Genomic DNA, 11,238 nt, shown 5'->3' with positions numbered 1-11,238 from the left:
TAAAGGTTATTATTGAGTGGCCTATTCCTTCTACAATGACTCAAGTTCGTAGTTTTCATGGTTTAGCTTCTTTCTATATAAGGTTCATTCATAATTTCAGCAGTATTATGGCTCCTTTAACTGCTTTGACGTGTGAGAACGCTTTCAAATAGACTCCTGAAGCTAATAAGGCATTTGACTTGATTAAGAAGAAGATGACTTCTGCTCCTATTTTAGTTTTGCCATATTTCACTCAACTCTTTAAGGTAACATGTGATGCTTGTAAGTACGGCATTGGTGCTATTTTGAGCCAAAATGGCAAGCCGGTTGCTTTCTATAGTGAGAAACTTACTGGTGCTAAATTGAATTATTCTACATATGACTTGGAGTACTATGCAGTTGTCCAAGCTATACGACATTGCATCATTATCTTATTCGTCGTGAATTCCTCATAAAGTCTGACCATGAAGCTTTTCGTTATCTTAATACTCAGAAGGATGTCAGTACTCGACATATCAAGTGGAACTCTTTCTTGCAGAAATATACTTTCCACTTACAGTTTCAGGCTGGAAAGGATAATCGAGTTGCTAATGCTTTGAGTCGTCGCTCGCATCTCTTGGTTACTCTCCGTACCTCTTTGTTTGGTTCTGGTGAGTTATGCGACTTATATGCTCAGGATGCCTATTTTGGTCCTATTCATGCCGACTGTTTAGTACATCATGGTGTATCTGGTGAATTTTTTCTCCATGATGGTTTCATATTTTGGGGTTCATAGCTTTGTATTCCCGTTTCTTCCCTCCGTGATCAGATTATGTTTAAAATGCATGCTGGGGGGTTGAGTGGTCACTTTGGGATCATAAAGACCATTGCCTCTATCAGGGAGAAGCATTTTTAGCCTACTATGCGTAGAGATATTAACCGATTTATTGAGTGATGTTATGTGTGCCAAATAACAAAAGGTAAGCACACTAATACTGGTTTGTATACTCCACTTCCGATTCCCGACAAACCTTGGGTTGATGTCTCCATGGATTTTGTGTTGGGTTTACCACGTTCTACACACGGAAAGGATTCTATTTTTGTGGTTGTGGATCGTTTCTCCAAGATGGCTCATTTCATTCCCTGCACTCGTACTACAAATGCTGCACAGGTTGCTCATTTATACTTTCGTGAGATAGTTTGTTTGCATGGTTTACCTCGCACTATCACTTTTGACAGAGATGTCAAGTTTACTAGCTATTTTTGGAAAACATTATGGAAGCTTTTTAAGAGTAAGCTCCAATTTTCTCTGACTTTCCACCCACGTGATCGATGGGCGACCGGGTTGTAAATCGTAGTTTGGGTGACCTATTGAGGTGTTTGATTGATGATAATCCCAAATCTTGGGAGTTTGTTTTAGCACAAGCGAGTTTGCTTATAATAACTCTCGCAACCGCTCTACGTGCCTTTCTCCTTTCATGATTGTAACCGGAATGACTCCTCTTATCGTTCTTGATCTTGCTCTTATTCCATCGATCGTTCCGTTTGTGCATCTGCAGAGGAATTTGCTTCCCGGTTCACCTTATTCATGAGGATGTCAAGAAGTGTTTAGAGAAATCTTATGCCATGTACAAGACTAATGCGCAAAACACAAGCGCTTTGGTGACTTTCGAGGTTGGTGATTTGGTGATGGTTTATTTGAGAAAAGAACGTCGGCCTTCATCTCACAAGTTAATGATGCGACGATTTGGCCCATTTCCCATTGTCGCCCATCATGGAGAAAATGCTTATGAATTGGACCTCCCTCCCGAGATGCGTATATCTCGCACTCATAATGTAGCAGATCTCACTCCTTTTGTTGGCGATAGTATTCCACCTATTCCCCTACCTGTAGATCATAGTATTGTTCATGCTACTGCTATAGATCGGATTGAAACTGTCATTGATTGTTTCTACTACTACGACTCGCCAGGGTACTTATGATCGTTATTTGGTGAAGTGGTGTGATCGTCCATTCTCAGAAAATTCATGGATTTCTGATGCTGCATTTCAACTCATGGATCCTACTTTCTATCATAAATACAAGGACTTAATCTCGAGGACGAGCTCTTCTTAAGCTTGGGGGATTGATGCGAGGACGCAATAGATTATCATGTGCACAAACACATGCATAATGCTACAGTTAGAGTTTATCTTTTATTCTACTTCTATTTTAAATCCTTAGTTAATTAGAATTAGACTAGCTTCTATTTTAGTTTCCCAAGTTCTATTATGATTAGGATTTGTTAACTAGTTCTCTATATAAGCAGATGTAAACCTTAAGATTTCCAGACTTGATTTATTATTAGATTGAATTTATGAAATTCATTTTTATTCATTAAACCCTAGTTTTGGGTATTTTTATACATTGTGTATCTATTGTTTTTGCTTCCACAACAAAGATACATCAGCTTGTCTGATTAATAGGCTTCGTACATAACAGGTGGTGTCTATTTGAAACCCCAACATTTGGACGGGCTTTTTCAATATCTTTAAGTAAGTCCTGATATTTTTAGCTTTTATGTCCCAGTGGCCACTGATCAAGTCTTGGGGGGTTGCAAACATGGGGTTTATGGTTTTGGGGTTAAAAACAGTAAATTGTTATACACTTATGCCTCTAAGAAGAAAGTTTGTACTCTTATTTATTTATTTGACAATGGCAAACAGTGGCAAACAATCTGTTGTAATTCCCAACTACAAAATTCAATGGCAATTTTTATTAACTTTACTGATTTTATGCTCTTACATTTAAAATGACACTAAGATAGTAAGATCCATTCTCTTTTCTATGCAATATATGCCGAGTCTATGAACTACTGAAATCAAAGTATATATGTAATTTGGTTGTTGCATGTAACCGACGTACTTTTATGTGAATTTTAATATGATTGGTTTTAGTTGTTGCTTATAACTTATTTCTTTGTTATGGCTAAATGCCTAAATCTCTGTCAAAGTCAAGCATGTTGTATGCTATCACGTAGACTATTTCTCATCCTTGACATGCTTTGTTTTGCAAGAGGATATTTGCTGAACCTTTTGTTGCATATGGTATAGGAATACATTAATTTTTTGTATAATTTGTTCTCTGACTTTTGATGATTTGCTTCACTATGATACATTCTTCTATTTAACTCTTCATGTATCATTTTTCTAATACCAAATACATTTTCTGCTGCCCAGACAGTTTTTGCGACCGATTTGCAGTCCCGCAATATTTTAGAACTTCCCAAACCTACAGGCGTCGACTTTCGTGCTTCGTAAGTACCCATCTTGATTGTATAAGTTATGTTGGTTTTCTTCATGCAATGTATTGTTTGTTTTGTTTATGTGTTTATTTGTGTAATAGTACGCAGCTATAGTGATGGAAGATAATTACTAGAGTTTTCTTGTGGACTTGCATGCAACTTCCGATAGGTTTAGTATTTAACGGAGAAGTAGGCTATGCCTGCTTTTCTCGTTTTTCTGTTTTAGCATTGCCTACTGCAAATACCACTTTCGATATTCCTGGACACCAAAGTTGAGTACATACACCACCACCCACTACACTCTCGTCATCTGCTAGTCAGCCACTGGACTTACTTGCCATGACACCTTCCACCATTCTATCTCTCCTTTTCCCATAAACACCTATGAAGCACGGATGAGGAGTTGATGCGGAGGCAGTCTGAAATCATCATCCTTCTACTATTTTTCCTAGTTTCCAAAGGGAGTGCATTTTATGTTGTTTAATTATTATTGCTCAAAACAAACATTTTAATATCAATTCATTGACTTAATTAATACACGTTTTCTCGTCTGTGACTATAGTAAATTTGATGTACGGATCAATGAAGGTATATTGGTATTACGTAATTTAAGTTATGATAATTAAGTACGAGGTCCTGTGGGCCAAGATGACTGTGTTATCAAAGTGTGTACTGAAAGTGCATTGTTATCCATGTTAATTGGTCGATGGGTCGGCTAGGTGAGGTTGGGCAAAGCTGAATTATTAAGGTGATTCCATCGGGCACTCGTCAAATTGGATTGGCCAACCCCTCAAAAAAAAAAAAATTTACATATTTGTCATTTTACAAGTTTGCCATCAAAGCCCAAGCCCAGCAACCAATTCAACTGGTATCGCCAAAACGAACCCTCCGGGTCGTTTCTGTTTACACTCAAACGACATGGTCATGTCGTTTGACTGTACACTCAAACGACTTGGCCAAGTCGTTTGAGTATACACACAAACGACATGGTGCACACTCAAACTACGTGGCCAAGTCGTTTGAGTATACACTCAAACGATATGGACAAGTCTTTTGAGTGTTACTCACACTAACACTCAAACTACGCGGCAATATCGTTTGAGTGTACACTCAAACTACTCGGCCATGTCGTTTGAGTGTATACTCAAACTACATGACCACGTCGTTTGAATGTACACTCAAACGATATGGCCAGGTAGTTTGAGTGTTAGTGTGAGCCATGTCGTTTGAGTGTATACTCAAACTACATGACCACGTCGTTTGAGTGTATACTCAAACGATATGGCCAGGTAGTTTGAGTGTTAGTGTGAGTAACACTCAAACGACTTGTCCATGTAGTTTGAGTATACACTCAAACGACATGGCCGCGTAGTTTGAGTGTACACTCAAACGACATGGCCACGTAGTTTGAGTGTTAATGTGAGTAACACTCAAACGACTTGTCCATGTAGTTTGAGTATACACTCAAACGACATGGCCGCGTAGTTTGAGTGTACACTCAAACGACATGGCCACGTAGTTTGAGTGTTAGTGTGAGTAACACTCAAACGACTTGTCCATGTAGTTTGAGTATACACTCAAACGACTTGATCATGTAGTTTGAGTGTACACTCAAACGACATGGCCGCGTAGTTTGACTGTACACTCAAACGACATGGCCGCGTAGTTTGAGTGTTAGTGCTCTCAACACTCAAACGACTTGGTCACGTGTTTGAGAGTGTACACTCAAATGACGTGGACACGCACTCAAATGATTCCAAACACACTCAAACGATTTCAATTGAATTAGAAAAATTGAAATCCGATTTAAAAAATTGGGTTAGAAACAACACAATTACATCAATAAAACTACATGCACTCTTTATCTGTTATGACATAGTATCTTTATAACCAAGTTAAAACATATAATCAAACATGCTAAAATCTAAAATAATAATTTGTTTCATATCTAAACTTATTATTATTATTATTTTTTCAATTGTGAATCATAAACTAGTTTGGGGTTTGGAGTTCAGAGTTCAGGGTTTAGAAATTTCGTGACATAGTATCTTTATAACCAAGTTAAAAAATGTAATCAAACATGCTACATGTAATCAAACATGCTAAAATCTAAAATAATAATTTGTTTTATATCTAAACTTGTTATTATTATTATTTTTTCAATTGTGAATCGTAAACTAGTTTGGGGTTTGGAGTTCAGAGTTCAGGGTTTAGAAATTTCGTACCAACATATTTCACTTAATCATTTGAAATAATAATTTGTTTTATATCTAAACTTGTTATTTTTAATTTTATTTTTAAAATTGTGAATCATAAACTAGGTTGGGGTTTAGGGTTTAGAGTTGTTTACAAATTTCGTACTAACATATTTTACTTAATTATTCAAAATAATAATTTGTTTTATTTATAAACTTATTATTTATTATTTTCTTTTTCAAATTTTGAATCATAAACTAGTTTGGGGGTTTGGGGTTTGGGTTTAGGGTTTAGGGTTTACAAATTTCGTACCGACATAAAAAAAAATTAATTTCAAACATATTTCACTCAATTATCCAAATCTAAAATAATAATTTGTTTTATATCTAAACTTGTTATTTTCCATTTTTTTTATTCAATTGTAAATAATAAACTAGTTTGGGGGGTTTACAAATATATTTCACTCAATTATTCGAAATATATCAAAATTTCAAATATATATAGAATACTCATTCACTCAGTTTAGAGTTTAGGGTTTACATAGAATACTCAAGTTTCTCTACATACTCAAGTTTCTCTAAATGGAACATGAAGATGAATAAGAAGTATTTGAGGTAATGTTTGAGGTATAACAACAAATTAGAGAAGGAGAAAATATAAGATATGTTGAAAGTGAAGAAGTGGAACAAAATGTTGAAGGTCAAGGTGAAGAATTTGAAGATGCGACAAGTCGAGCAAATGAAATGCCGAGAAATCATCGTCGACGACAAAGTGCAAACCTAAATAATGAGGTAACACTTGATTAAAATGAATACAAAACACTTGATTGATTGAATGAATGAATGAATGGATGCAAAATGAATGAATGCAAAACCCGAGCCCAAACGACATGGCTGGGTCATTTAGGAACACTATCAAACGACATGGTCGTGTAGTTTGAGAACACTACAGAACGACATGGCGGTGTAGTTTGAGAACACTACAGAACGACATGTCCGGGTCGTTTGATTACACTATAGGACTACATCGCTGGGTTGTTTGGTAAAACTATAGAACGACTTCTCCAGGTCGTTTGGGGACACTATAGAACTACATGGCCGGGTCGTTTGGACCCTCTATGAAACTACATGGCTGGGTCGTTTGGACTAAATTTAATTAAAAGTTTTTTTTTTGTGACTTTGAAACTAAATGCAAATTGTTTGAGACTCTTGTTTTATTCTTCTATATGAAGAATTCTTTGCCGCTATCCGGGAACCGATCCTCTGCAAACTCGAATGATGTGGATTGTCAACCGATTTTAAGTGATACAACAGAAATTTTTACTACGGAAGAGGTATGATTGAGTAGGCATTGATTTCATTTTTTTTAAATTTTATAAATATAATTTTATTAGTGTATCAATAATAGTTGTTGTTTTTTATGTGTTTAGGTCTTTCATACACGTGATGAGGCAATCGGGTTGGGCAACCGCTAGAGGAAAACAAGTTAATGTTGTTGTGGTCATTGAAAAGTCGGAGTGTGCCAAAAGAAACCGAAAGTAGCAAGATTGAATTTGGCTTGCGAGTGCTCGGGTGTGTGTCGGTCACACAAGAAGGAAGGCGAAGAGGGCTAATAAGAGAAGGTCGGGAACCAAGAAATCGGGATGTCCATTTAAGTTAAAAGGTGTTTTCCAACGCGGCACTATCGATAGTTGGAAAATTGTCGTTCTTAATGGTGTTTACAACCATCCATTGGCGAAGACCCTTGAAGGACATGCATTTGCTACTCGACTAACCGTTCCAGAGTTCGAGTATTTGTCAGAGATGAGTAAGTGTGGAATAAAACCTAAACAAATATTGGATTCCATCAAGAATAGGTATCATGATAACATCTCTAGTATATCCCAAGTCTACACTGCAAGGCAGAAGGTGAGGAAATTGGATATGAACGATCTCACACAATTGCAGAGATTGCGTGAGTTGTTAGCAAAAGAACATTATTTTGAGGAGTTGAGACAGGATGAGAATACCAAGGAGATAACGGGATTGTTATGGGCCCATCCAGAAGGTGTTAAGTTGGCTCGGACTTTTCCAACAGTTTTCATGTTAGACGCTACCTACAAAACTAACAGGTATCGGTGGCCTTTCGTACAGTTTGTTGGGGTGACTTCAACGTGGAAATCTTTCACCGTGTGTCAAGTGCTGCTTCAATCTGAAACAACAGTCGACTATGAGTGGGCCCTGCATCATTTTAGTGGCTTGCTTGGTGACATAAGCCCATCGTGATCGGTGGTCCGGCAGGGGACTTAGCCCTGATGAGTGCCGCTGACAGAGTTTTCCCTAACGCACACAAGCATCTATGTAGATGGCATATCGCTACGTGCGTCCTTTCAAAATGTTACGATATTTTTCCAACTACAGAACTTGTAGAGAAGGCCCCCAGCTCGTGGAACATGGTAGTCAAATCGAAGATGAGGTTATTTTCCAAATAGATGGGATGCTTTGGAAAAATATTACGTGGTTGAGTACTCAATTTTGTTTGTTATTTGCGAGACTTGGTTTCCTCACGGGGATCGATTCGTATGTTGTTGGACTGACCAACACATTCACTTTGGGGAGTATAACGACCAATAGAGTTGAAGGGTCTCATGCTTTCGTGAAGCGTGTACTAGGAAATGCAAACCGTCATGATTTTTGAGTATGTTTAGCTTAATCCACCCGATTCTAGATATCCGGATGTCCGAGATTAGAGCTACCTTCGAGAGAAGTATGATTGTAACTTCGGCACCACCATCGATCCCTTTGTTTCAGAAACTCGAGGGCCTTGTCTCACGCAAGTGTTTAGACTTGTTATTTGAAGAAATAGATACCCGCGTAAAAAAGCGTGTTAAAGATGGAGAGATAAGGTGTTGGTGTTATTTGCGCGACGAGCCATGGACTGCCATGTGCTCATGAATTAATTGAGTTTGAAGAGCAAGAGCGGTCCATCCCTTTGATTTCTATCGACCCGACCTTTTGAAAAACATTGTCCGCTTCTCCAATGTGTCGGTGGGTGTTGGTCCCGATGTTGCACCTTCATGGACTTGTTCATGAATAGGTTTGCAATGGTTTTGAAGAAGAAGCGGGTTATGATTAGGAAGCTTATGGAGATTGCCGTACCGAAAGTACATGGCTAGTACCGCCTTGTGAGGAAGCAAAACCAAAGGTCGGCCGAAGGTAGCTGCAGTGAAAAGCTTCAAACGGAGATGATAACTCTTCAAAGGGAGATCCATCTCATTTTGAACATTCTCAACGTGACCATGAAGAGTGGGTCTCGTCCACAACCAAACACTACCCACCCAAAACACCCACACTACACCAAGAAAGAAGTCTTCTCCAAAACTACCAACCCAAAACATCCACACCACACCAACAAATAAGCCTTCTCCAAAAACACCAAAAACAACCACACTAAGAAATAAACCTTCTCCCAAAACACCAAAAACAACCACACCACGAAATAAGCCTTCTCCAAAAACAGTCACACCACGAAATGTGAGAGATGACTTAGACTTTGGAAAGACGAGGGGTCCTAAGGATTACGAGTTGGATATTCCTGAAGAAATGCATAAATATATTGTTAGAGTCCATGACCCTGTTGGCGTTGGAAACTGCGGTTATAGAGCTTTCTGCATTGCATTAGGAATAAGTCAAGAAGAATGGCCACAGATGAGAAAGGAGTTGTACGAAGAGCTTACTGACAACCTCCCCTTTTATTATACTTTGTACAATCAAAGTGAGGTTTTTTATTCGATGAAGGAAATCCTACATGAAGAAGGTTACGCACCCTGAAATAAGTGGATGAGCATGCCTTTTGCTGGATACTTATTTGCTTCAAGATTTAATGTTGTCCTTATGCATTTAGGAGCTCGTCAGTGCTTCCTTCTTATGCCGCTGAGAACCCAAGCAAATCCTGAGAGAGTGACCCAAGTGTTGGGTAGCGCACATGTTGGTGGAAATCATTTTGTCAATGTTGAACTTGTTGAAGATTGTCCGGTTCCTCCAGTAATGCGCCAATGGTTTAGAGCTCGATATGATATTACTGAAAGTTGGAATTTGGCCTTGACAGTAAGGCAATTGCAATTTATAGCATTGAACATTCCCAATTTAATATGGGAAAAGGAGTTCGTTGAAGACCCAACACTACATGTTATCGACTAAGTTGTTTGTATGTTGTCGATATGATATTTTGATGTAATTTGTATTTTGATGTAATTTGGAACAAGTGTAATTTGATTTGATTTTTATGTTATCAATGTTAGGGCTTTTATTTGATTTTATTTGGAAATCGAGTAATCGACTAAGTTGATTCGGACGGCAATCGAGTGATTTTGAAATCGAGCAATCGACTAAGTGATATATTGATGTAATTTGGAACAAGTGTAATTTGATTTTATTTTTATGTTATTTGGAAATAATGTTAGGGCTTTTATTTGATTTGATTTGGAAATCAAGTGATCGATTAAGTTGATTCGGACGGCAATCGAGTGATTTGGAAATAGAGCGATCGACTAAGTTGATTCGGACGTCAATCGAGTGATTTTGAAATTGAATGATCGACTAAGTTGATTCGGATGGCAATCAAGTGATCGACTAGTTGATTCGGACGGCAATCGAGTGATCTGAAATAATGTTCGTATGTTGTCAATAATGACCGAAACTACACGGTCAAGTCGTTCGGCTTTAATCCCAAACGACCCAGCCACATCGTTTGGGACTAAAGAAAAATGACATGAACAAGTCGTTTGGCCTTTAGACCAAACGATGTGGCCATGTCGTTTGGTATAAAGGACAAACGATGTGGGTGGGTCGTTTGAGATTAAAAGAGAACGATCTGCCGAGGTCGTTTGGTATAAAGGAAAAACGATCTGCTGAGGTCGTTTGGCCTTTATGCCAAACGATGCGGCTGGGTTGTTTGGAAAAAAAAATTTTCAAAATTCATTTTGTTTTTACAACACTTTCATATTCATCAAATTCCACTTTTCCATTCAAACATCAAATATCAAACACTCGCATTCATCAAATTCATCCATTCATATTCATCAAATTCCACTTTTCCATTCAGACATCAGATATCAAACACTCTCATTCATCAAATTCATCCATTCATATTCATTAAATTCCATTCAAACATTAAACATCATTCATCCATTCAAACATCCAACATTCATGCAAACATCATATCTATCAATTCATTCGAAGTTAACAAAATTACAAACCCTAAACTGAAACAAATTACATCCATCAAACTAAATTACAAAGTTACAAACCCTAAACTGAAACAAATCAACTATAGCGCCCACCAATGTACTTGCACCTAGTCAAGTTGTACGCCTGTTCGAAGGAGGACCTTGCTTCCTCTGGCATATCATTCCCAGCCAATTGCAGACCTCTCTCTAGCAAACGGTTGGTTTCATCGATGAGGTCGCTTACGTAAAAAAGAAAAATCAAGATAAGTTACCAATCGAATGCAAAAATCACGCAGTTAGAGAAACTCAATTAAAAATCACAATACTTACAATCGGTGAACAGGTTAGGGCAAAGGTGTCTCCAGGGAGGGATGAATAGGAAGAAGCTCAGGGTTCACCAAAACTACATGAGAATTCCTCGCATACCAAGTCATGTAGTTTTGATGACACTCCCATGGATAAGACGAAATAGGTCCTCGGTTGCAGAGTTGGATCACGTGATTCTGCCACGACTCCTAGTAAAGTGGCCCAATATTGGTCCAGCTCACCTCATACCCGCATCCTGCCACAGTTCTTGTTCTCCAATTTGGTATT

General features: G+C 38.0%; 1 long non-coding RNA gene across 1 annotated transcript in view; it reads left to right on the top strand.

Moving 5' to 3' along the window:
* Positions 1-2,419: 2,419 nt before the first annotated feature.
* The window catches only part of LOC147488048 (uncharacterized), a 30,800-nt gene continuing 21,981 nt past the window's right edge, over positions 2,420-11,238 (top strand). The window contains exons 1-2 of the long non-coding RNA XR_015201512.1: positions 2,420-2,493; positions 3,178-3,254. This is a non-coding gene — a long non-coding RNA (uncharacterized LOC147488048). The remainder of the gene's footprint in view (positions 2,494-3,177; positions 3,255-11,238) is intronic.

The sequence above is a fragment of the Coptis chinensis genome, chromosome 7, assembly GCF_015680905.1.
Source record: "Coptis chinensis isolate HL-2020 chromosome 7, ASM1568090v1, whole genome shotgun sequence".
In the NCBI taxonomy this organism is placed as follows: domain Eukaryota; kingdom Viridiplantae; phylum Streptophyta; class Magnoliopsida; order Ranunculales; family Ranunculaceae; genus Coptis; species Coptis chinensis.
This window is presented reverse-complemented; position numbering and strand designations above follow the sequence as displayed.